The sequence below is a fragment of the Nicotiana tabacum genome, chromosome 18 (assembly GCF_000715075.1).
Source record: "Nicotiana tabacum cultivar K326 chromosome 18, ASM71507v2, whole genome shotgun sequence".
NCBI classification, from domain to species: Eukaryota; Viridiplantae; Streptophyta; class Magnoliopsida; order Solanales; family Solanaceae; genus Nicotiana; species Nicotiana tabacum.
This window is the reverse complement of record NC_134097.1, coordinates 104,217,449-104,244,864: the sequence shown is the minus strand read 5'-3', so window position 1 is coordinate 104,244,864 and position 27,416 is coordinate 104,217,449. Positions and strand designations below refer to the sequence as shown.

Genomic DNA, 27,416 nt, shown 5'->3' with positions numbered 1-27,416 from the left:
AAGGATATGTAGGCAGCTCAGATACCAGGGCTCGGTCACATTCTACTTTCTTTAGCTTTTGGTCTCTTTAACTAAGATTCGGGTCAAAAAATCTGTCTAGTCAATATTTGTCTGAAAACTCTTTGCGTTTCTAGTCAAAGAGGGGCAACTATAGACATGTGATTTTTGACCCTCCCCAAGATTTTTCATATTTTGGCACATAAATATTTAATTTAGGCCCAATATAGCTATTTTAATTAATTTTGACTCTTTTACTTTATTTTATTGCAAGAAAACGAAAATTACAAAAAAAAAAAATTCATTAATGTTTTGTAGTCATTTTTAATCTTGAAAAATACCAAAAAAATAGTTTATTTTAACGGTCAATCTTATTTTAATAGTTTATTTTTTACTTAAGTAGGATTAATTAATAAATGAGATCGCGTTTTTTATCTCGTTCGCAGGGAAAGAATAAAACTTGGACTTGAGCAACCCATTTTTAGGCCTAAATTTAGACCTAACCCATAATTTTCAAGCTCATAATTCCTAAGCCCATACTCCTAACCTAATTTATACCCCTATATAATAGTACCTAATTCTAAAAGGGAGTTAAGAAAATCCGCCGTTGAAGATAGAAGGACCTCTCGTTGCCTCTTGCTTCTTCTTCATTTTTTTTTCACAGACCCCCTTTCTTCAAGGGAGAACAACAGTAGTTTCTCTGCTCATAACCAAAAATCAAGGACACCCCTACAACGAACGGCGCTCCTGGCTGCTCCATTCTTCATCTTCAAAACCAACAAACCCCTTTTTTTTCTTCCATTTCCATGAAGGCTCCAAAGAAATACGCACTCCCTCACTCACTGATACCACACACTTTCTGAAATTTAAAAAGAAAGGAGGAAAAGCTTTGAATTAAAATTTCGGATCAGCGATGCTAAGAACTTAACAAAAAGAGGATAGAAAACAAGGCTTCATCCCTGCTTGAAATTGCTGTCTTCTTCTTTCATATTTCTGGGTTTCAATAATGTGTGCTTGAAGCTTGTTGTGGCTCGCTGCTGAGTCTGCTAACCTCCACTTCTCTGGCCCTTTATTTGGCATCTTGTTTTCCTTTCTGATCGAATCCAGGTAAATGCCAAGTTCTCCCTTGTACTCGGATTTTATTGAATGATTAGAATTGTTGGTTTACTAACTGGGTGAATATTTGTTATAAAGCATGATATAATGAGGTGAGATGTTGGTTCAAAGTGTTGTAGATAATATCATTTAATCAATGCAGTATACTATAGTTGGTCATGTATGCTTAGGCTAAGTATATTGACCACACCTTATTAAAACTTTGTTATAACTGAATTCTACTTGTATGGTCGCTAAAAGTTCGATTGTCCAAACCTGGAATATTCGAAAGCTCAGAAGAAGTATGGTGTTGAATTCATAAGTCTTAAATGTGCTTAGCCTTGAAATTAAGTATCAAAAGTTGGCAAAGAATTGAAGCTCAGATACGTCTGTAAAAGGTCCTCTTTATTCTTAGCTCATCTTGTTACAATAGTTCAAAAAATATTGTGAACGGATCCCCTCTCTCTGTGGCATGCTTTCACATGTAATTCTATTTTGTTTAGCAATTGTTATGGTGTCATTGTATCATTGATGTTGATTTGTTAAAAAAGAGATTGATCAGATTTTGTTAGGCTGGCCATTAAAGCAATCTTTTGTACATTTGCTAATTGTTTCTCTCGATCATGAAGTTCGTCGGTTCCTTTACCATTTCTTAAATGCTTTGAAAATTAAATGTCTCCTTGTTAATAGATCTGGGTGTCAAGGATAATTGATGAAATCTCGGCCTACAACGATCTCAAACGTAGAATGATAATAATATGAATACTGTAGCTTACTTTAGGCGTAATTAATAATCAAAGATCGTGACTACGGGTACGGTTCCCGTGACATAGTCATGATACCTAATTTCCAAAATCAGGTGTGCATTTATGTGACCCAAATCCAAATCTCAACAACGTTAGATAAAATGTGTCGTGGACCGCGGGTGCATTTATGTGACGTGGTTCAAGACGTATTTTAGATGGCGTTGAATCTTCCTAAAATTAATTAAAAGCGGCTAATAAGTTAAAAAATATACCATAGGTTGAAACATGTTTTAAAATCAGATAATCAGCTAATTATGATACTTTAAGCGATCGTGCTAGAATCACGAAATCCGGGGGTGCCTAACACCTTCCCTCGAGTTAACAGAATTCCTTATTCAGAATTTCTGGTTCGCAGACTTCAAAAGGAAAGTCGAAATTTCTTCGATTTGGTATTTAAAATAAACCGGTGACTTGGAACACGAAGTAAAATATTCCAAGTGGCGACTCTGAATAAAATTGAATAAATAATCCCATTTCGAATAATGTCACTTAAAGTGGAAAAACTCCCTTGTACTACCTTAGGGTGTGTAAAAAGGAGGTGTGACAGCAGTCAGCTCTTGTCTTTGGCACATCCACTCCTTCAACATTCTTCTTTGTAGTTGCCAGAGGACTATCAGTGACTATGTCCCAAAGTTCATAGTCTTCTCCTATGATGTGATCTCTCATCCTGTTCTTCCACCAACAATAGTACTGACCATTAAAGAGTGGAGGCCTAGTAGTGGATTGCCCTTTCCAGTTTTCAGGTGATGCACTCATTTTGATCTTTTCCTAATGTGTTAGCCTCTTCAAGGATAACCTGCTCTGATACCTTGATGTTTTAAGCATCAATGCCACACAAGAGGGGGGTGATTTGTGTGGTACCCAATTTTCGCTTAACTGAACTATAGAAGAACCTGGTTCTTTTAGGTGTTCCAACTACTACTGTTTGCGGAATAATAAATACAGAAAATAAAGAACACAGAGATTTTTACGTGAAAAACACATGGCTTAAAAGGTGAAAAAACCACGACCTACTACTCAGTAGGATTTTCCAAAAATTCCACCAAAATCACTGAGCCAAAAAAATATTTACAAAAACTCTTTGTAAACCTAAGGATTAACTCTAATCCCGTTGTGGCACACAGCCTCAACAGTTGCGACAACTTCAAGTTAGCTATAACTTGAACACTCTAGGTACCTAATACAATTGCTTCTATGAAAGCTGAAAGGTACAATTTTAAACCACCTACTACAATTGAACTAGAATAAAAGATAGACACAATGGAATATGTTCTTCTATCTCGTTCAAGTAGCTTAAGGATTGCACGCTTGAATCACACATAAATTGTTCACAAAATCGCCTTGCTCTTTTGCTTTCAATTTACGTTTAACTTCTGCTTAAGTGCATTCCTATAAAAAAGAACAACACTGACATTTAATATTAGTAATCAGAGTTTGATTGGGACTCAATTGCTGCTCTTCTATCGTGGAAGAGTTCATGATGCTCTCAAACTCTAACACTATCTTCATCCTAGATTGTGTTCTCTTCATATAAGGAGACTTTCTCCCCTTATCTAGTATGCAACATTTTCGATCAGATCAGGAGATACTGCTGCTTGATCAGTAGGACTTATCTCCTTCACGTGCGTCTCACATGTATAGGTTGATCATAATTGTGCTTCACCAGATGCACCTGGTCCATGACTGAGTTCTTTTGTCAATCTTCAAAACATCAAATGTTCTTGGGCCAACACTGGGTATCCTGAGGATCTCTCGGTATCCTCAATATCTCCTAGGGATCTCTTGGTATCCCGAGGATCTCTCGGTATCCTCAATATATGCTAGGGATATCTTGTTATCCCAAGGATCTCTTGGTATCCTCATGCCAGGGATCTCTTGGTATCCCGTACCTCAGTCCAATCATAAATATGCATAGGCGATCTCCCGGGATGCCGTCCCGTAGTTCCAAATTAAAACACACAACAACAACCCAAGAATACCCAATTAAGCTCAGTGTCGTATCAAGTAAACAGATAATTCTAATCTAACATGCTTCACATAATTCAATTAAGGCAATTTAAGCAAATAAATAGTTAAGTCAATTAGACATGCTCTTTCTAAGCTAACAACAGGTTCAAATTGCAAGTAAAATGAAACAGGAAAAGGAACACAATTGAAATTACTTAAAGAAAACTAGATTTTCAATAATTAGCTCAAGTACGCACTCGTCACCTCACGTACAAGGCATTTCAAATATCAGATATACCGAATCCTAAGGGGAAGGTCCCCCACACGAGGTTAGACAAGCCACTTACCTCGAACCGGCTCAAAATCAATCTGAAACCATGTTCTTGCCATGAGTACTCGACTCCAAATGGCCCAAATCTATTCAATTCAATTTCATAATGTGAATAACACTTCAAGTAACTGATTCTACAATTAAATTCTAAGCTAATACGTGAAATTAGGTAAAGTGACCGAAATTCCCCTTGAGCCCACGTCTCGTAATCGGGAAAGATTTATATTTCCATAACCCTCGCACTCTCACGAGTTCAGTCATATCAAGAGTACCAAAATCGGACCTCAATTTGTCCCTCAAATCATCACTCAAAGGTCTCCAATTAGACAAGCCCTAACCTCCCAATTACCACTGATTTTCCTTAATTTTTCATACTTAAATTGATAAAAATCATTCCAAAAATGATTTTGGGGACCAAAGACCTTATCCCAATGAACTCCTCTAAAAATCCCTCTTGAAAAGAGTGCCCCAAGCTTCTTCCTGTTTTGAAAAAGATGAAAAATAGCTAAATTTCGCGAAGACAAGAATTTATATGTTCTGCCCAGCGATTTCCGCATATGCGGTCCCGCTTTTGCGGACCAAAGGCCGCACATGCGACTTTTCACTTAATGTCTAGGTTCCACATCTGTGACTACCAATCCACAGATGCGGTACCGCTTCTGTGGAATCACCACAGCTTCTGCAGTTCCTGAAGAAACTCACATATTCCGCTTCTACAGCCGCTGAGCCACTTCTGCGGCGCCGTACCTGCGGAACCCAAACCGCAGGTGCGGTTATGACAGAACCAACAACTGAGGCTGGAACTCTAACTCCAAACTCTTTTCGTCAACCATCCAAATTCATCCCGAGGCCTCCGGGATCTCAACCAAAGGCACCAACAAGTCACAAACCACTATCCAAACTTGTACCAATCCTTAAAACACCTAAAACAACATCGAAACCTCGAATTAACCATGAATTTAAGCTTAAGAACTCCAAATTTCTCAAAAGATGCTTTCGATCAAAATGTCTATCAAATCTTGTCCGAATGACCTGAAATTTTGCACACAGGTCACATTCAACACTACAGAGCTACTCCAACTTCCGGAATTCCATTCTGACCCTTAGATCAAAATCTCACTATAAGACTGGAAACTTCAAAAATTCAACTTTCAGCATTTCAAGCCTAAATTAGTTACGGACCTCCAAAACACAATCCAAACATGCCTCTAAGCCCGAAATCACCTAATAGAGCTAACAGAACTATCAGATTTCCATTTCGAGGCAGTCTTCACACTGTTCTGACTACGGTCAACTTTCCAACACTTAAGCTCTCATTTAGGGACTAAGTGTCCCAAAACTCCCCGAAACTCAAAACCGAACATCCCGGCAAATCAAAATAGCAGAAATAAACTCGGGGAAAACAGTTAATAGGGGATCAGGGTGTAAATTCTAAGACGACCGACCGGGTCATCACAATCTTGCAGTCAGTATATGATGCTAAATGTTTTCATTGTAAGAAGAAAGAGCATTGGAAGAGAAACTGCAGGGAGTATCTTGCAACTCTAAAGGACAAGAAACAAGGTGAGACATTAATGTAAAATGTTTTCAAGGTTTCTTTAGCTACTACTAATTCTTCAATGTGGGTATTAGATACTGGCAGTGGTTATAACATTTGTAATATGTTGCAAAGGTTAAAAAATAAGTAGGAGGTTAAAGAAAGGAGAAGTTAGTCTACAAGTTGGAAATGGTGCAAAAGTTGTGGTCGTAGTTGTATAATCAATTTCATTAATAATCCCTACGGGCAAAGTACTTATGTTGGATGATTGTTATTACGTTCCTAAATTTGTTTCGAATATAATTTCAGCTTCTATGTTAGACAAACGTGGTTTTCGCATTAATATAGGCAATGGTATTTGCTCTATATATTATAGTGATAATTTATATATGAATGTATATCTCCAACATGACATTTATGTCTTACCTAATGTGAATGTTAACTCGATTATGCATGTATCAAGTCTCAAGAGGAAAAGAGAGGATCAAGTAAACTATACATACCTTTGGCATTGTAGGCTTGGTCATATTGGAGAGAAAAGAATTAACAAGTTGTACAAGGAAGGGTACCTTGAAAAATATAATTTTGAATCATATTCAACTTGTGAATCTTGTCTCAAAGGAAAAATGACCAAATCTCCATTTACTGGAAGTGGAGAAAAAGCTTCTGAATTATTGAGAATAATTCATACAGATATTTATGGGCTCATGAAAATTCAAGCTAGAGGTGTATATTCTTACTTCATGACCTTCACTGATGATATGTCAAGATATGTATTTGTGTATCTTATGAAACATAAATCTGAATATTTTGAAATGTTCAAAAAGTTCCGTAGTGAAGTTGAGAAACAGACTGGTAAAAGTATCAAAGTACTAATGTCTGATAGAGGTGGAAAATATTTTAGTGAAGATTTTACTGGGTATATCAAAGAGAATGGGATTCTCTCCCACTAGACACCTCCTGGAACACCACAACACAATGGTGTGTCTGAAAGGAGAATTCGAACCTTATTAGATATGGTGAGATCTATGATGGGGTTCACTGATCTTCCAATTAATTTATAGGATATTCTTTGGAAGCAACAACATAGTTACTTAACAAAATTCCCATTAAGCCAGTCTTTATAACACCATATGAGATATGGAAAGGACGTAAGCCTAACCTTAAACACATTAAAGTTTGGGGTTGTCCAGCTTATGTTAAGAGACTATAGTCTTATAAACTTGAATCAAGATCTGATAAGTGTAGTTTCATTGGGTATCCCAAGAAAACAATGGGATATTATTTCTATCACCCTTCTGACCATAAAGTGTTTGTGGCCAGAGGAGCAACCTTTTTGGAAAGGGAATTTCTTTTAGAAGGAAATGATAATGGAGAAATAGAACTTGATGAAGTTCAAGAAACTAACGAATCAACACATTATAAAGGTCATGAGACCCAAGTTGAAGAATCCTTATTGGATGTTTTGAAGTTGCCAAGGAAGTTGCTATCTTCAACGGTTGAAGTTCAAGAACTAAATGTAATTCAAGAACAGGTTAATGAACTAGTTCCAAACCAAATTGAACACCAACCAAATCCAGCACAAAGTTTACAGGTTGTACAAGTACAAAGTTCTAATTATGAGAAATGACAGAAGGCCATAGAAACCATGAAGGAAAATAAAGTATGGAATTTAGTTGAACCTTCAAAGGATATAAAACCTATTGGTAGTAAATGGGGTTTTAAGAAAAATATTGGAGCAAACGGAAAGGTGGAGACCTACAAAGCCCGTCATGTTTCTAAGGGATATCGTCAGAAAGAAGGAGTTGAATATGACGATACTTTCTCTCCCGTGGCAATGCTCAAATCAATTCGGATTTTGCTTGCTATAGCTGCATACTATGATTATGAAATATGGCAAATGGATGTGAAAACAACTTTCCTTAATGGTGAGCTAGAAGAGGATGTGTACATGACACAACCTGAAGGTTTCACATCTTCGTCTGATCATAATAAAATTTGCAAGCCGCAAAGATCCATTTATGGACCAAAGCAAGCTTCTCGAAGTTGGAATATTCACTTTAACAAAACAATTGAAAAGTTCAATTTTGTTAGATGTGAAGAAGAACCTTGTGTGTACAAAAAGGTTAGTGGGAGCATAATTATATTCTTAGTGTTGTATGTTGATGATATATTGTTCATAGGGAATGACATACCGGCATTGCAAAGTACCAAGATTTGGCTATCTGAATAGTTCTCCATGAAAGACTTGGGAGAAGCAACTTATATATTAGGAATAAAGATCTATAGAGATAGATGTAAGAAGCTGCTTGAACTTCCCAGTCTTTGTACATTGATACCATCTTAAAGAGGTATAACATGGATAATTCCAAAAGAGTCTATCTACCAATAGGCACTGGAATTACTCTTAGCAGGGAAGATTGTCCTAAAACACCTGAAGAGATAACTTATGAGTAGGATCTCATACGCTAGTGCAGTGGGAGCTATCATGTATACCATGACATGTACACGTCCTGGTGTGGCTTATACACTTGGAGTGACTAGCCGATATCAGGCAATTCCTGGTGAGGAACATTGGAAGGTGGTGAAGACTAATCTTAAGTACTTAAGAAGGACTAAAGACCAATTCCTCATTTATGGAGATTCTAAATTAAAAATTGAAGGTTATACTGTGCAAGTTTCTCTTCAGATAGATGATAGCAACTATGTTTCTGGTTATGTATTCACCTTAAATGGTGATGTAGTGAGTTGGAAATTTTCCAAAGAGGCTATAATAGCTGATTCAGTGACGGAAGCAGAATATATTGTAGCTAGTGAAGCTACTAAGGAAGTTGTATGGATGGAAAAGTTCTTAACTGAACTTGGTGTGGTTCCTTCAATAGAAGGTGCAGTTCCATTATTATGTGACAACACTGGAGCCATTGCTCAAGCACAGAACCAAGATCACACCAAAAGTCCAAACATGTTCTACTGGAAAGGAAAATATTGAAAACCAATTCACTAAAGCTCTTGGCGCAAATGAGTTTGGCAAGAACAAGTGGAAATTGGGAATGAAGTACATGAGCTATTGGCTCTAGTGCAAGTGGGAGATTGTTAGGGATATAGTAGATATGCCCTAGATCCAATATCATATTTGATGATTTGAACATATTTCTGTGAACATTATTTGATATAAAAATATATGGTATTTGATATTCTTTTATCATAGTTATTTTTTAATTGTTTGATTAACTTGATAAGGTCTTTGATTAAATTTTGAGACTTGACATTGTGATGAAGATCATGATAATGAGAGTGGAGTTTTTTATAATTTAATCTAAATTTGTTATTGATCATAGGATTATTAATTTGGACATTAGTAATCTGATTAGATCAATATTTATGCGATCGTCTTTATGGATAAAGATTAGTTGATCTCATTAACTAAATTACATAGATAGATGATGCATATAGAGATATGATCATTGAACCGACTCATTGGATAATTCCTAATGGTTAGAATTACCATAAACTGTCAATAGGATATTCTCTTGAAGAATGTGATGTAAAAGTTTCCTTTGACCTGAGATCGTCATAGTAATTGACAAGTTATTTATTGTGTTTTGATACTAGACACCTATGGCCCTAGGGCAATAGTTGAAAGGATATTGTGTACGATTAAATACTTGTAGAATTAGTGATTGATCAAGATGGAATCTGTCAACTCCTAGTAATGAGTTTAACTCCATGTTGTCATGAATTCTAAACAACCAAACTAAGACTTTGGCCAGGACAATTGAATGAAAGAAGAATGAGTTTCTTAGGTCATTCAATGGTCGATTATATTTGACATGAACACATAGTTGGTCACCTATTTGGATTTGACAGTTGAACCATATCATAGGGTGACCCAGAGCTATAAGGACAGAAGGAATTACTACATTATTCTTTTACTGGTTCTTGAGAGTAAATTGTATACTTCATGCTATCCGGTCGTTAAGGAGTGTTGCTAGACGCCACTCTTGATTAGTATATTGATGTGATCAATTTACTATCGGCTTAGTATTGAAACTATGTGGTCATATGCAAACGAGGGTCCTGATCTTTGCTAAAGGATTAATTAACTTATTATTTGATAATTGAATTAAAGAATTTAATTAGTCAAATAAATAAAGTTGTTAGTCCAAATGAAATATTAGTATACTCTTTGCTAGCACAGAGATTATAATTAATATTGTGAACGAATTGAAGTTTTCTATTTGGAATAGAAAATTAAATTACATCTCTTGATTAAAATTTATATGTGACATATATATATAATATTAATGAAAGACTTATGAATCAAATCCAATTTAGAATTGGATTTTCACGTATAAAGTCCAGAAAGGACTATGGCATACGTGTAATCTCCATTAGGAATGAGATATACCTTTTCCATTGTAAAACCAGTATAGTGTTTAACTTGGAATTGGACTTATAAAAGTCAATACAGTATCTTCGGTAGTCACGTTAACGTGATTTATCAAATTTTCCATAAGTTGATTTTTGGAATAAACTTTTACCCTAAGTAAATTATTACCTCAACCAAATAGGAAAATAGTTTGTATGTGATGCTATATAATGGGTAATGGAGAAAATTTGCCGAACTATTAATTCTTGAGAAGATAAAATACTTTGTGAAAGTAAGAGTGCAATACCAAGCCAAAAGAGAAAATACAATTACAAGAAAAGTGTTTCTTGTTCTTCTAATTTGAGTTGAGATTTTTGAGAAAAATTTCAGCACAAGTTTTTCCGTTCAATTTGTTCGCGGGTTTCATTCATCAAAGAGTTGATAGCAAAGATCGGTCTCGGTGTGGATACGCATAGAGTCGTCGCATCATCGAAGAATTTTGAAACGAGACTCTCTTCTCTAGGTACGTCTTAGATCCGATCTTTGACATGTAAATAAATTTTAAACACGAAAAAATCTGCCTAGGATTGTTATTGTCTTCCGCTGCATGTTACGAACACCTATACGCAATCCTTCAAGAATAATGTTCTTGTACCAAATCAAAAGGTCTAGTATAAATTCTTCGAAAACATCTGTCTTCCTGTCGCAACTATTATCAAGTCACCTGCATTTTAGCTACTACTTTTTATTGGTAATTGCATCAAATAGGTTAATAGTGAGCTTGATAAACTACGCGACCATGTAGCATAGACTGGAAAAAGTATTGCTTCAATACTGAATATCGGCATAACATTTAAAGTTCTCATATTGAATTCTTATAATTCTTTTAACTTCAATTTTGGCCTTACCTAATGTTGTGCTACAACATTTTCCCGGACATGCATCTGGTGATCAATATAAAGTTATCAGACACCATTGATAATTAATGGTGTAAGCCATCTCTTGAGAGTTCCAACCTCAATCTGATGATATCACTGCTTTCCTATTTGTAGATCACTGTTTCTAGTTCTGACATTGAGAAAAACAGCTGAGATGGTATTAGTAACATTTTGAGTATCCCTCATGGAAAAATTGCTAAGGTGTGAAGCACACAGGTACAAATTTGCATCCTTTCTAATGTGCATAACTGTTTGGCTTTATAAAATGTCATCTGTTGTTCTATGCATCCATGTTACAAGTAATACACTTGTTCGTAACTCTCTATTGACCTTTGAAATGTTCTGCTGGTAGTATGGAAATAAGTGCCCCAATATTCTTCCCTCTGGTCACTTTTGTAAGAAACTGCAAATTCTGTTTGTACGACTCATGACAAAATTAGCTCGTATTGGCCCTCATAAGTATTTATCGTTCCAGGTATATAGTGACTTGTTCGTTATACTTACTTATAAGCTTTTCTTGTGTAAATTGCTGAAGCTATTGTGGAACTTTCTTGGTATAGTGCCGTCAGTATAGTGCATAGTCACGACCGAGCTTGGTAGTTTATGTTGTTTCTCTAAGTTGACAAACTGGTGACGGCTTGACCAAAAGATGTCAAAACCTTTATAATTAAATCAACTAATGATAAAGATGAGATCAATCTTAGTCAAGCACAATAAAATCTAGATCAAGTGATGAAAAAAGTAAGCAAGATAATGATGTAAGAAATATGTTTGGAATCAAATAAATGCTTATAAATGTGAATGTATTAGGAAAAATTAAGTTTGTATATGGAATTCATTATAAGATGACACGTCATGACACGTGGACCAATAAAAGAAGAATAAGTGATGAAAAATAATCAAAGAAGGCACAAGCTTCAACAAGCACGGGTAGATGTTCAGAGAAAAAGCAAGGAAGATATGTACTTGAACCTCTTTATGATGGAAGGGAATGAATCTGATAGTAAATAAGGTATAGATACGTACTATTGGACATTAAATACGGAAAACATTAAGGAATCTGTATTGAATCAAATATGATTGCTGATTGTAACGTTACATTAAATGTCATTAAATGCCATTCATAGACAATAATGACTCAATTATGGTAGAAACGAAACATATTACCTAGAAATAGCTATAAAAGGAGAAGACCGATCATTTGTAAGGATACGAAATATCATCGGAATATACTGATTTACTTTGCTTTCTTCTATTCATCTTATTATTATCAAAATCAATTTCCTTTATTCATTTTATTTTTAGATTATCAGTAACCTGAGTTCTTCTAAAGTACAACTTTGACCGAAATTCATATTTTTGGTTAAACAAATTGGTTCCGTTACCGGGAATCTGATAATCGTTTACTTTCTTAATCAATTCTTTCATCAAAAAATTTAACATGTCGAATAACAGCGACAACAACAAACAATATCCTCAACATCAGGAGAATGATGCGGGTGATAGGACACCACTTCCCTCACCGCGTGATTCACAACGTCATTCACGAGAAGGAACTCCAGAAGGCTCTGAAACAAATAATGGGATTGCAAATCAAAACGGATTCGTGGCGAATCAAAATGCTGGAGTTGCAAATGAACAAGCACCCGATGATGCCTTAAAAAATCTCATTACTCAACAAGTCAGCAATGCTCTCCGAGCTTTTACCAGCCAATTGCCAATTGCACCAACAACACCGACTCCGAATTAGAATACTTTGGAAAACCCACGTTTTTGGCTCGTTAACTTAGGCACTAGTGGAACTCCAAGCGAATTTCGCGATGGCGAACCAGGTAACATAGTTAATTCTGATTTACAAAATTTAGTTCTAACCTTGCAGAAGAAGCTCAAGGAGCAAAGCGATCGCATAGAGCAAATACCTGGAGTGCCACCTGTAATCAAAAGAATAGACATGGATAAGTACTCACAACAATCATGGAAGCCTAGTGTTGCTCCGGTGCCGATACCGAAGAAGTTCAAAATGCCTTATATTCCAAAGTATGATGGCACAACTGATCCACGAGACCACGTGACTACATTCACAACTGGTGTGAAAGGCAACGATTTAACCAAACAAGAAATTGAATCAGTGTTGGTCAAGAAATTCGGTGAAACACTCACCAAGGGAGCAATAACATGGTATTCCCTTTTACCTAAAATTCTATAAATTCTTTTGCTGAGCTTGCAGATTCCTTTATCAAAGCATATTCGGGAGCTCAAAAAGTTGAAAAAAGAATGGAAGATATTTTCAAAATCAAGCAAGGAGATTCAGAGCTGCTTAGAGAGTTCGTGGATAGGTTCCAGCGTGAAAGAATGACGTTACCGCGCGTACCTGATAACTGGGCGGCTATGGCCTTTGCTAGTAATTTGAATGAGAAAAGCTCAGAAGCCACGAGACGACTCAAGAAAAGTCTGCGTGAATTTCCAGCAACAACCTGGAATGATGCTTACAACAGATACAACACGAAGTTGAGGATAGAAGAAGACACTATCTCCCGATCTCAGAAAGAGGAAAAGGTAAGTTCGAGAAGTTCAGAAACCGAAAAAGGTCCGGTAAAAATAGATACGAACCACATATGGGCCCGGCAGGAAAAGACTCACGATCAAAGCAGGATAATTCAAGGTACGATCACAGATCGAGAAATAGAGAGTCGGGTTCATCATCAAGGTTTGGAAACGATCGAAACACACGAGAAACCCGAGATGATGATAGAAACTTGAAGGAAAGATTTGGTGGTTATAATTTTAATGTCAGCACTTCAGAGTTAGTAGCGGTATTAAGAGGCATGGGAGATAAGGTACGGTGGCCAAAAGAAATGAGATCGAATCCAAACAAGCGCAATCCTAATCACTGGTGCGAATTTCACAACGATCATAGTCATAAAACGGCAGATTGTAGATTATTCAAGGGTGAAGTTGACCATCTATTAATGCAAGGGTATCTCACCTAATTATTTAGTGAGAAAGGTAAGCAAGCATACATGAAGAACATGCAGAAGCCCCTTAAACCCCCTTCTCCAAAAAAGACCGTCAATGTTATAAGCAGGGGCGAGGAAATCAATGGTGTGACGTATACCGCAGCTAATAAGGTCTCTAAAGTTACAATCACCCACAGGAAGCGGATCCGACATGTGTTGGAGGAAGAAAGTATTACATTTGATGATGCAGATGTGGATGACGTGTTAACTCCACATAACGATGCACTGGTATATCTCTACTTGTACATGATACTAATGTGAAACGAGTTTTGATTGATCCAGGTAGTTCCATGAACGTTATTCTGTTAAGAGTACTAAACGAGATGCAAGCTGAAAATAAACTAGTACCAAAGGTACATACTTTATCTGGATTCGACAATTCAAGCGTTGTGATGAAAGGGGAGGTAACACTTACTACATTCGTAGAAGGGGTTGTCAAAGATACAAAATTTCAGGTGGAAATGACTTACAATATGATTCTCGGGAGACCGTGGATCCACGAGATGGATGTTCCGTCTACCTTACATCAAGTTATTAAATTTTCATTACCATTAGGAATATGTCAAATCCGGGGGGACCAACAGACATCCAGGAACATCAACTCCGTAGCAGATTCAAATACGAGAAATGAAGAAAAATAGCAGTTACAGAATCCAGTTGAGGATACCACAACACAAGCCTCAACTGAACAAGGGCGAATAGATGTGGACTCAAGGCCCGATTCCATTCAAGAACCATAGGAAAATAAAAATATCAATACAACGATTGAAGAACTAGAGGTTGTAGAGTTATTTATGCAATGGCATGAAATGAAAGTCTATGTTGGGGCCAACCTAAGCCACAACACGAAAGGTAAGTTGATTGAATTTTTAAAAACTAACGTGGATTGTTTTGCCTGGTCCCATTCTGATATGACAGGAATACCACCGGAAGTAATGACCCACAAGTTAAATGAAGACCTATCATATCCACCCGTCAAACAAAAGAAGAGAAAGCAGGGGACTTTCAAAAATTAGGTGATTCAAGATGAGGTTCAAAAACTATTAAAAATTGGGTCTATCCGCGAGGTAAAGTATCATAATTGGTTAGCCAATACTGTTGTAGTACCGAAAAAGAATGGTAAATGGCGAGTTTGTGTAGATTACATAGACCTTAACAAAGCTTGTCCTAAAGATTCTTTTCCATTACCACATATAGATCAATTGATTGATGATACTGTAGGGCATGAGTTGTTAAGCTTTTTAGATGCATATTCAAGTTACAACTAGATCAAAATGGATCCCCTAGATAAAGAAAGAACTTCATTTATAACAGACACGAGGACTTACTGTTATAAAGTAGTGCATTTTGGTCTCAAAAATACTGGTGCAACATATCAAAGATTGGTAACTAAAATATTCCAAGAACATTTAAGGAAAACTATGGAGGTCTACATAGATGATATGCTCGTTAAAACTCAACATTTAGGAGATCATATGTCGCATTTATCTGATACGTTTCAGGTAAATGTGCATTCGGCAGATTAAAGCCATTGAAGAAATTCCTGACATGCTTACAAGTAAAAAAGAAGTGCAGAGATTGATAGGAAGAATTGTAGCCTTGTGGAGATTTATTTCCAAGTCATCAGAAAAATGTTTTAAACTTTTTTCAGCTCTTAAAAAACAAGATCGGTTCGAATGGACTGAGGAGTGTCAACAAGCACTCAAAAACTTGAAGACATACTTGTCAAATCCACCGTTGCTTGCAAAACCGAAGGTTGGGAAAAGGTTACTCATTTATTTGGATGTGTCAGAAGTAGCAGTGAGTGCTGTTTTAGTTCGTGAAGACCAAGGTAAACAGTTTCCGATTTATTATGTTAGCAAATCATTGTTAGATGCGGAGACGCGGTATCCTCAATTAGAAAAGCTTGCACTCGCATTAATATCTAGAAAATTAAGGCCTTATTTTCAATGTCACCTTATTTTTGTAGTAACTGCTTATCTATTGCGCAATATATTATACAAGCATGAGTTGTCAGGTAGGTTAGCCAAATGGGCTATAGAATTAAGTGAATATGACATCACATACCAGCCCAGAACCGCTATAAAATCTCAGGTGTTAGCAGATTTTTTGGCTGATTTCAGTCAAGGAATGCAGTTAGAAGCAGAAAAAGAATTATAGGTGTTCAACGGGTCTAATCCAGGAATTTAGACCTTATTTATTGATGGCTCATCTAATGTGAAGGGGGACAGGCTTAGGAATTGTTTTGGTGCCACCTACGAGTGAAACCATTCGACAAGACTTTAAATATCATTCTATAACTAATACTGAGGCAAAATATGAAGTTGTGATTGCAGGTTTAGAACTGGCACGTGAACTCGGCATTAATCAGATTGTAATCAAAAGTGATTCGCAGCTTGTAGTTAACCTAATGTTGGGGACTTATACAGCCAGAGAGGCACGAATGCAGTAGTACTTAGAGAAGGTACGGGATTTAATTAGGGAATTTCAAACCTGCAAAGTCACGCAGATACCAAGAGATGAAAATGTCGAGGCAGATGCCCAAGCTAATCTCGCATCTGCGGCAGACGTGGAAAGTAATGAAAATGCCTCCGTAATTCATTTGTTTCACTCAGTACTCGATCCAGACAAAAATGAGGTAAATTTCAATAACATAACCTGGGATTGGAGGAACGAGTTTGTTGCTTTATTGCAGTATGGTACCGTCCCTGAAGACAAGAAAAAAGCTCACGCACTTCGAAAAAGGCTGCTCGATATTGTTTAAAGTAAGGCAATCTTTATCGAAAGATGTTCGGTGGTCCCTTAGCAAGATGCCTCGGGCCTTCTCAAATAGAATATGTAATGAGAGAGATACACGAGGGGCATTGTGGAAATCACGCAGGAGGGAGATCACTGGTAAGAACCATGATTAGAGCAGGTTATTATTGGCCTAAAATGGAAGACGAAGCGGAGAATTTCGTGGCTAAATATGATAAATGGCAAAGATACTATAATAACATGCATAGACCTGCAGAGTTGCTACATCCGGTCATTGCACTGTGGCCTTTTATAAAATGAGGGATGGATATCGTGGGTCCACTACCACTAGCAAAAGGACAGGTAAAATTCTTGCTTGTACTCACTGACTACTTCACTAAATGGGTAGAAGCAGGAGCATTTAAGCAGGTGCGAGATAAAGAAGTCAGAGATTTCATTTGGAGAAATATCATATGTCGATTCGGGGTACCAAATGAAATCGTGTGTGATAATGGCCCCCAATTCGCCTAGGCGCACAAATCACAGAATTTTTTCAAAGTTGGCAGATCAAGAGGATTACATCCACGCCTTATCATCCGGTGGGTAATGGACAAGCAAAATCAACAAATAAAGTCATTGTCAACAATTTGAAGAAACGATTGGAAGAATCTAAAGGTAATTGGCCAGAATTGTTACCTGGTATTTTATGGGCGTACCACACAACAACAAAAACAAGCACAGGCGAAACACCGTTCTCATTGGTATATGGAGCTGAAGCTTTAATTCCAACTGAAATAGGGGAGCCAAGCACGAGATACACGCAAGTGTTAGAAGAATCCAATGAAGAGGAAATGCGCATAAACCTTGATTTACTTGAAAGAAAAAGGGAAGGTGCACTAATAAGATTAACAACACAAAAGCAAGTCATGGAACGATACTACAATCTAAGAGCACGACTAAGATACTTCAAGATTGGGGACTTCGTACTCAAGAAAGTTTTTCAATCCACGAAGGCAGCGAATGCTGGTAAATTAAGTCCAACCTGGGAAGGACTGAGCATATGAGATGGAAACAATGGATGTCAAGATATTACCTTCACATTGGAATGTCGTTCACCTGAAGAGATACTATTATCTCTTCAGGAGTACACACAGTCAGGTACCCTCATTTTAAAATTCTATTTTTGAATTGTTAAAATTTTACTAATGATTTTAGATGATAGGCAAAAAGCTAGCCAGTACTAAATAATGAATCACGACCTGCAAGGCATGTGCAATAAATTAAAATCCCAATCTAGGGTTACACCTATTCTGATAGAAATTGATACGGGTTAAGCAGTCTTCATCTATAATTGTACCTTCGAGTCCCGTGTGTTTTATTCCTTTATAAGAAGAGGACCAAACAAGAGGAGTAATCAAGTGCTCGAGACTTCATACTTCAAAGCTCAAACACTTGGGGGACTATAAAATATACATAGACATGTGTATAAAGAAGGCAAAGAAGATTGGGAAATAATCAAAGTTCAAGCCTGAAAAGTTTACTCATTGAATGAGTCAAGTGCAGAGCAAAAGCCAATGAAAGTCAAAGAAAGTCACGAGCTAAGGCCAATGCAAAACCTTATCTTAGCTAGGTTGAAGGCAATAGACTGAAACGGGTTATAAATAGAAACCTTGTGTTTTACTGAAATGGGTTATAAATAGAAACTTTGTGTTTTTTAAATTTTTTGAAATCTGTTATAAGGAAAACAGTTACGAAAAAGTTATAGAAGTTATTTAAATACATGTAAAGTGTTATTTAAAACTTGGCAAAGTTCAAATAAAAACTTGTCAAAGTTATTTCAAGAAACATATGTATTCCTATTTCTTTTGTCGTATATTAACACCATTATGAAGTTGAGACATCTTCTTCATTAAGTGTCGAATATAAAGGCTCTCTTAAGTGAGAAAGAAATATATGCCGGTGAACTCATGCAGACTCTGATCCAAACTCAAGAAGACCTCCGGGAATCTTCTGATAAAGTTCATTCCTTGGAAAGTTCACATGCTTCTCTTCAAACCTCTTATGATTCTGCCTTGTCTGAGAATGAGAAGCTTAAAAATGAAATTGCTGACTGGGAAAGAGATTATGAGATTCTTTAAGACAAAACCACAATTAAAGTGAGTTGGGCGTTTCTGAATACTCGCCATGATACCCTTGTGGAAGTTAGTCAGGAGAATTTTAACTTGGAAGCTAAGTTAGCCAAAATAAAAGAGACTATTGAAAAGATTCAGTAGAGCCAAGACTTTCCTTCTCCCGTGGCTGAAGCTTCTGAAATGTTGAAGATTATATGAGTATTCCAATTCCTTCAAGTCAAGTTGAGCCTGCTGTTGCCGATGACCCTGCTTTGGTTCCTTCTTCAACTCCTTAGTGACAAGTTAATGAAGTGTGACTCTTTTTTTCTTTTTCCTTTGGTGGAATATGGTTACAACCCTAACCTGCTGCTCTAAGGTACATTTGCTTTCTCCTAATATTTCCATGTCGATTTGAAGATTTTCATACTATTCCTTCCAATTGTCGGCTTCCACTTGGTAATCATGCATTAATTGCTCTGAGAGGGAAACCCTCTTCATCATCTCCGTACCAATTAGATTGATCTAAAGAAAGAGGAAAGAAAAAGTGAGAACCCTAAAAATAGAAAAAAGGCAAACAAAAGTTTGAAAAAGGTTACCTTTAAAGAAGATTGTACTATATCTTTCATCAAGGTCAAAGAACTGTGGCTATCAAGCTTAGCTCTCTTAACTGGAATAATCAAAGGTTTCAACCATATGTTAGCTCGACCTGATTTTCTCAAAAGGTTACCCTCAGCAGGAATTTCGATGGTAACTTGCCTCATAGCTTCACCTCTGCTCGAGGAACCAACCTCAGTGTAAAAGACAGTTGAAGAAGGAACAGTTGAAGGAGGAACTGTAGAAGGATTAGAAACAGCCTGGGGAGTCGAAACAACCTGAACGGGTAACAGTCACGACTGGCAAAGAGGGTATCAAATGAACGGGTGTAGAAAAAGAATCAAGGGGTGATTCATAAGAAGGTGATTCATAAGAAATTGGCTCTAAACTTTCACTACCAAACCCGCGGGCAAAAAGATGTTCAACAGAATCATGAGCAGCAGCAGGAGTATCATCATCAGAAATCACCAACGAGTCTTCAACAGGCTCAGTGGAAGGAATAGAATGAGGGCGGGATGCTTCATCATCTGAAATAATTCTTCTTCTAGCCCTTGGCCTTTTTATCAGAGAACCCCCCGTCTTGTTCTTCTTCCTCCCTAGAGTCTTGGTCGACAATAACCTTCCTTTTTGATGAAGAACCCAAAATTATCTCTTGGGCCCTATCGAAAGAAATTCTGGAAGCAACGATGACCTTAGCACTTATGCCTCTAATGGGAAATCCTAACAAAAAGAAGGATCAAAATAATTTTTGAAGAAAACAATAAGTAAGGTAGGAAAAGAAAAAAATAGCTCTTACCGTGAGTTTTCACTTTCCAGTCAAATCGATGAGAGAGATTTTTCCATGACCTACCGTCCATCGGAGCGGTACGTAATAACTTTCTACCGAACCACATAAATTGGGAATCTCATCGATAATTCCCATGGTTGCTAAAAAGAAAAGGAAGGAAATTAAAATGGCGATCATCAGAATTTAAAAAAAGGTACGAGAAAGTTATAAAAAAACTCACGTGCAAAATTCCTTTTTTCGGGAAAGGGAACATTTCCATCACCCACTAAACTAATAGTGAGGGCAGCAACGAATCTGGCGTACCGGCCACGATCTTTATCATCTTCTAGGTTAACCAGAACTCTTTTACTTCTTGCTACTAAAGTAAAGATTCCTTGGCGAAAGAGCTTGGGAGAATATATGTGGATTAAATGAGAGAAAGTAAGAGGCACGCCAGCCATGATGGTCAAGTGCCTCAAACAGGCAACAACCCTCCACACAATAGGTCCAATTTGTCCTAAGCAAACGTCGAAAAAACGACAGAATTCAAGTATAACAGGGTCAATAGCAGGCTTAAAACCCAACGTTAAAGGGTAAGTGTAAACAAAAGAAAACCCAATTAAGTAAGAGGTGATTCTTTGGTTCGCATTAAGGATTATAATGGGAAAGTCATGGCTCCAATGACAATCTCTACGAACTATTGAAATCAGACCTTCAGTGATTTGAGTTGGGTAGATATCAGCACGATCTAATGAAGATAATTGATTTCTAAGGGATTCTCTATCATTGTAGAAAGATAGTTCCGCAGGAACTATTTCATCCACTAAAGGTTCACAAAGAGGTTCAATGGGTTCTTTACCTCTAGATGAAGACCTTTGAGAAAGAGAACCTCTGGTTCTAGATGGAGGAGCAGAACTAGATGAAGGAACAGAGGGAATTCGTGATGAAGAAGACCCTAAACTACGAAGCTTTCCTCCTCTCCTACTTCTAATATGAGCAAGCGAAAGGTTGTCAATAATGGGGACTCTCCGAGGGTTAGGGTTTGAAGAAGACATAGTAGTACGAGGAAGAAGAAACTATGAATTGAATATTTGTGAAAAAGACAAAGTTAAAAAGTTATATTTATAATCAAAAGCAACCGTCAAATAAAAAGGCACAATGATGGAAACATCATAATGAGAACTGTTGACTCGCAATTGGTAAAGACATAAAAAAGTATTAAAAGGCGCTGAAAAGTTGCAGAGCCAACCAGGAAATGCCACATGTCATGGACATTAAATGGATGAGACAGATGAAGCATCAGTTCCAGAGAAGAATTAATGACGGCAATTATTCTCGCTTTAATGAGGTCCACTTCCCAAATATTCTATTGTTGAATAAATGGCAAGTGGGGAGACTATCTGTATTGGGAAAAATTAAGTTTATATATGGAATTCATTATAAGATGACATGTCATAGCACATGGACCAGTCAAAGAAGAATAAGTGATGAAAAATAATCAAAGAAGGCCCGAGCTTCAACAGGCAGGGGTAGATGTTCAGAGAAAAAACAAGGAACATAGGTACTTGAACCTCTTTATGATAGAAGGGAATGAATCTGATAGTAAATAAGGTATAGTTACGTACTATTGGACATTAAATACGGAAAACGTTAAGGAATCTGTATTTAATCAAATATGATTGATGATTGTAACGTTAAATTAAATGCCATTCATAGATAATAATGGCTCAATTATGGTAGAAATGAAACGTATTACCTAGAAATAGCTATAAAAGAAGAAGGCTAATCATTTGTAAGGATACGAAATATCATCGGAATATACTGATTTACTTTGCTTTCTTCTGTTCATCTTATTATTATCAAAATCATTTTCCTTTATTCATTATATTTTTTGATTATCAGTAACCCGAGTTCTTCTAAAGTACAGCTTTGACCGAAATTTATATTTTTGGTTAAACAGTGAAGACTTAAATGCACAATCAGTCTTAAAAGATGCCATTGGCGTTGAGAGGGGAATAAGTATGAGATGATTGGGGAATCTTTTGATCTTCTCAGACGAACAAGATTGCTTTTGTATTCACTCTCAGAGGATTTTTTACAAAGTGTTCTTTTGTCGTTTTTCTCCCGTGCCCCTTTTCTTTACTCACCCTTCCTATTTATAATAGACAATCTCCCAAAAAACTCTAAAAAGTACAACATAGAGAATATTCGAAAGACAGATTCTTACTGTCTCCCACTAAGTTTACATTGTCGTGGATGTCGTGCATCGACTGACCGCCCTTAATCATTGCCTTTCACCACGACGACCATCAGACAATGCTTCATGATAACCTCGTTCTACTCGGTAATGGTCGTGGTTGCTAAATTTGGACCTATACAGTTAGTCCCTCTGCTTGTTGAGGTCGCGACCCTGTGCGTCCTTGATAAGCGGACGTCGCCCATACTCGCGGAGAAATTTGGTGGTTGGGTTGTAACAGTTTGATCAATAACGAAAGAGCGGTGCGTTCCACATTATCGCAGATAGTGTAGCATAGCGGGAAATGATGTCACTCTCACGTGCATCATCATTGCGCGTCTTCCCGAGGCAGAGACCAATTGTCTTGTCGCTTTGGTTTGGTTCCTCTGGCAGCCTTTTGCTTCGATTCTGGCGCCATCCAACCTTATAAATAGATGAAGGGTTGGTTCTTTCAAGAACGTTTGGTCATTTCCTCTCTAGTGTATGTATTGTCTTCTTTGGCCATCTCTTCTCATATCTTGAGCTCTGTTTTCGTGATCTTTCTTCTCACCTTCTTCCATTCATCGTTCTTTGCTCTGTATTTTCTCAATATACCTTTTGCTATCGTGATGTCTAGAAAACATCGGTGATACGAAGAGATTTCCGATGCCACCCCGCTATTTATGGCACCTCCCTCTGGTAGTGAAGATACGACAGTTGCAGAAGGGGACATCCTTCCCACCGTGGAGGAGATACTACCGAGAAACCCCATGTGTCGAAATGATTTTCTTGAAGAACCTGTCCCTTCTCCTGCTCCGGTAGTTTCTGAGACTGAACAGGCTCACATAGATGACCTCCGATCTATGTATAACATTCCCTCCCATATCGAGTTGGTTCCGGTTGGGAGGGACTTCGTGGATGTCCACAGACTGAAATATTATGCTTTTTACATGTGCCCCTTTGTGATCGACCACTCCCTCCCTCTTCTTCTGTTAGCGGAGGAATTCTGTTTGTTTTATGAGGTCTGTCCGGCGCAACTTTCTCCATACACGTACAAGATATTTCTGGTATTGACGAAGTACGCGGAGTTGGGGGGTGTGAAATTGGCTTTCATCACCTTTTACATTTGTTTTCCCCTAGTTTTCACATGGGCACTATGATACATTTGAGGCACCGTGGGACCAGGGGACTAGTGGTCGGAACAGACGACCGGGCAAGCTGCAAATTTTGGCATAAATACTTCTTCAGTAGAATCGAGCATTTGGTGTCAGACCCCGCTAGATTCCTAGAATGGTGGAATCATAACCGTAGGTGTTGGTACTTGCAAGTTACTTTTGTTCTTTCCAACTTTGTACTTATTTGTAACTTTCCCGTGTAGTTGTGAGGCATACACCTTGTCCCATCGCCAGTATCGAGGATTGGGTAGCCCGCTTATCACCTCACGCGGTGGAGACTCAAGATTAGCCCGCTTTCATGAAACTATTTGGGCCGAAGGTTCCATCGGGTAAATATGTTTCTCTGTTATGACCTTTGGCTGTTTACCGTTGTTTCTTAATACGACTCTTTGTAGACATGTGATTTTTGACCCTCCCCAAGATTTTTTATATTTTAGCATTTAAATGTTTAATTTAGGCCTAATATCGTTATTTCAACTAATTTTGACTCTTTTACTTTATTTTATTACAAGAAAATTAAAATTACAAAAACAAATAGTTTCATTAATGGTTAATGGTTATTTCTACTTAAGTAGGGTTAATTAATACTTTGGTAGTATTTTTATCTTTGTTTTTTTATTTTTATGGCAAGAGTTGATGTAGGGTGGATAAATTCTTGGTTAATTAAGCCAATTGGGTTATAAAGGCCCAAGTTTTAAAGCCCATAATTCCTAGGCCCATACCCCTTAACCTAAAAAAAACCCTACAAATACCTAGACCCCTACACTTTATAAAAGTGCTGTAAATATACTAAGACCCTAAGAATCAGCGCCGAATATAATAACACGACCCCCCAAGCCATCATCTTCTTGAGAAGTAAAACAATAAGAACAAAAAATCCATCAACGAAAACAACAAAAAAATGACTAAGATCCTAAGACCTATACACTCTGCAAAAAGGAGATCTGCCGCAGGCCCCAAAATCATAGACCCTCCCCTACTCGTCTTCTTTATTGGAAACACTGAAGACATATAAACAAAAAATAAAAGGCATCCATTACACCCGTTGAACATACACCCTACCCTAATAGACTCCTCATCTTCTTCAACTTGGAGCTCACACAAACCAGCGACCAAACAACTTAAACCAGCCGCTGTTCGTCAGAAACCAGACGCACGACGTCACCGACGACCACCATTGAAACCGATGAACACACACACACACACACACACACACTACTACCGTTCTACCCTCTCACATTTGCCGCTACCATGAATGGCGGGAAATACAGTAGAAACAGTGACAACACGTGAGTGGTTTCCCGTCATCGAGCTGTTGAGGTTGTCATCGAGGTTTCCAGTCCAAGTCCTTGTTGCCGATTTTCTGTTGAAGTCGTATGTACAATTTCGTTTGGAGGGTCGATTCATTGGTTTAAATTCACAGGAAAGTTAATCTGCTTTGAGTTCCATCTCTATCCCATCTAATTATTTATTGGCTTTATATTGTTCTTATATGATGTTTGTCTGATAAATGTGTGTGAATTTCATTCTTGTTTGTGGTACCTTGAGCTGGAAATTGTCTAATTAGGAAATGAGATTTCATTACTTGATTTAAGAGAGATTGGCTTAATGTTCATTAATGCAACAATTTACATGAAATGTTTGCTGTTAGTATATGCAGTTTAGACTCTTGCTTAATTAGGTAGTCATTATGAAGGAAACAAAAATTAAAGGGGATTCGGGCGCCATAGCGTGAGGTGACTCAATTTCCTTCAAAAGCAATTTTCATAATTCTGAGACCGATCACAATAATCTCGAAGCGTAGGAAGAATCATGAACATCGTAGTGCGCTTCCAGCGCGTTATAATTATTATCATGGCTACAGGTATGGTTCTCATGATGTTGTTGTGATTTGTAATTTCTAAAATCCGGGTGTACATTTCATGTGACCTGATTCTAATTTCCAATAAGGTTAAATAGAACGTGTCGTGAGTGCATTTCATGTTGCGTGGCTTACGATATATTTTAAATAACTCTGAATTTTCCTGAAATATTAAAAGCGGCTAAAAGGTTAAAAAGGGCACGTAGGCTTAAAATGTGTAATTAAATCAGATAATTGGGCTAATATTAATAGTTGAGCAACCGTGCTAGAACCACAGAACTCGGGAATACCTAACACCTTCTCCCGGGTTAACAGAATTCCTTACCCGGATTTCTATTTTCGCGGATTGTAAAACAGAGTCAATCTTTTCTCGATTCGGGATTTAAACCGGTGACTTGGGACAACATAAATTATCTCAAGTGGCGACTCTGAATAATATAAATAATCCCGTTTCGATTGTTACTTAAATTGGAAAAAACTCCCTTATACCCTTCCGGGGTAGGTAAAAAGGAGGTGTGACAGCTCTGGCGACTCTGCTAGGGACAAGAACCCAGAACCTCTGGTTCAGGGTTCAGAATTCGAGCTTAGAATAATTGTTATAATTGGCTTTATTTATTATCTAATTTTTTATATGTTTGAACCTAATGTGCTAAATGCCGCTTTGATATTGTTGAAATGTATATAAATTATTATGAAACCCTCCTCTCTCTAAGTCTTCTAAATCATCGGGGAAGTTTGCACTTCGTGTGACTTCTCTTCTGTTAGAGTCATATTCAGATTTTAGAACAAGGTTTGGACAAGTTGCAAAGCCGGTGAAGCTTCTGTATTCCCGGTACGCTACCCCCCTCGGCTCGAGCTGTCCGCTCGGGTAAGCCAGGTCTAGAATAAATAAACCCAGGTTTTTAAACCTAGAATAACATAGCCTCATGCCAGATCCCTAGTAGGAATGCTTGTTTGCATCACGTGCATCTGACTTTGGGGACTCAACACAGGGGTTGGGTCCGTCTAGGACAGGTGTACCCAAAATAATAGAGCATCTTGATGCATCCTATGTGCTATATGTTGCATTTCTTCGAGGGTAAAAGGGTCATTTGGCAGACCAATGATAGTTGAGGGCAAATAGAAAAAGAAAAAAAATGAGAAAGAAAAGAGGTTGAAGTATAAAAATGAGTTAAGTGGGGCCTAGTTATAATTTTCTTCCACACCTTTTCAAAAAAAAACCAAAAAATTGAAAATGAAAAAAATCCCAAAAAAAGAGTTTGCATTTTCCCCCTCATTTTTTTGTAAAAAAGGAAAATATCAAAAAAATAGAAAAGAAAATCCAAAAAAGAGTTTACATGTTTTATCCTTTTTCAAAAAAGGACAAAAAAAAATATTTGTTCTCTGAATTAGTTGTTATTTTTATTTCTCGCTCGTATCCTATCTGCCCGAACTACGCATACCTAATTCTCATTTTTCGGGGTGTGATACGTAGGCAACACACATAGGGTCCGGTATTCCTAGTGAGTTTAGGTTCTTGGCTTCGCGAGATCTTAGCCAAATCTTGCATATTTAGCCACTTTTAGCCACATAGGTTAATTTTAGAAAAATAGTAACAATCATGTCTTGCATTTATCCAATAGGAAGGGTTATTGTCTCACATAGTCTTCTAGGTCTTTAACTTATTTGGTTTTACTTTTCTCATACATGTGTGGATTTACTTACCGGGGTTTGAGCATGACAGACGCCCCAGGACTATCTAGTCAGGATCGCTCGATCAGAAGTGGCTTATGGAGATTTGTTTTTATTTTTTTAGGTTGAGTTTTTTTTTATGTCGTCTTTTACCTTCTAGTTTTGTATGATAATGTCGAGTCTTTTGTTTTTGTATTTCCTATTTTGTATTGAAAAAAAAGATGTGTCATAAAAAAAAAGATATTTTGCG

General features: G+C 37.3%; 1 long non-coding RNA gene across 1 annotated transcript; it reads left to right on the top strand.

Annotated features, from left to right (window-relative positions):
* The first annotated feature begins 597 nt into the window (after positions 1-597).
* Positions 598-27,416, top strand: LOC107780553 (uncharacterized). Its single transcript, XR_012702223.1, has 5 exons — positions 598-1,104; positions 10,473-10,605; positions 11,135-11,236; positions 12,476-23,766; positions 23,838-27,416. It is a non-coding gene; the product is annotated as an uncharacterized LOC107780553 (long non-coding RNA).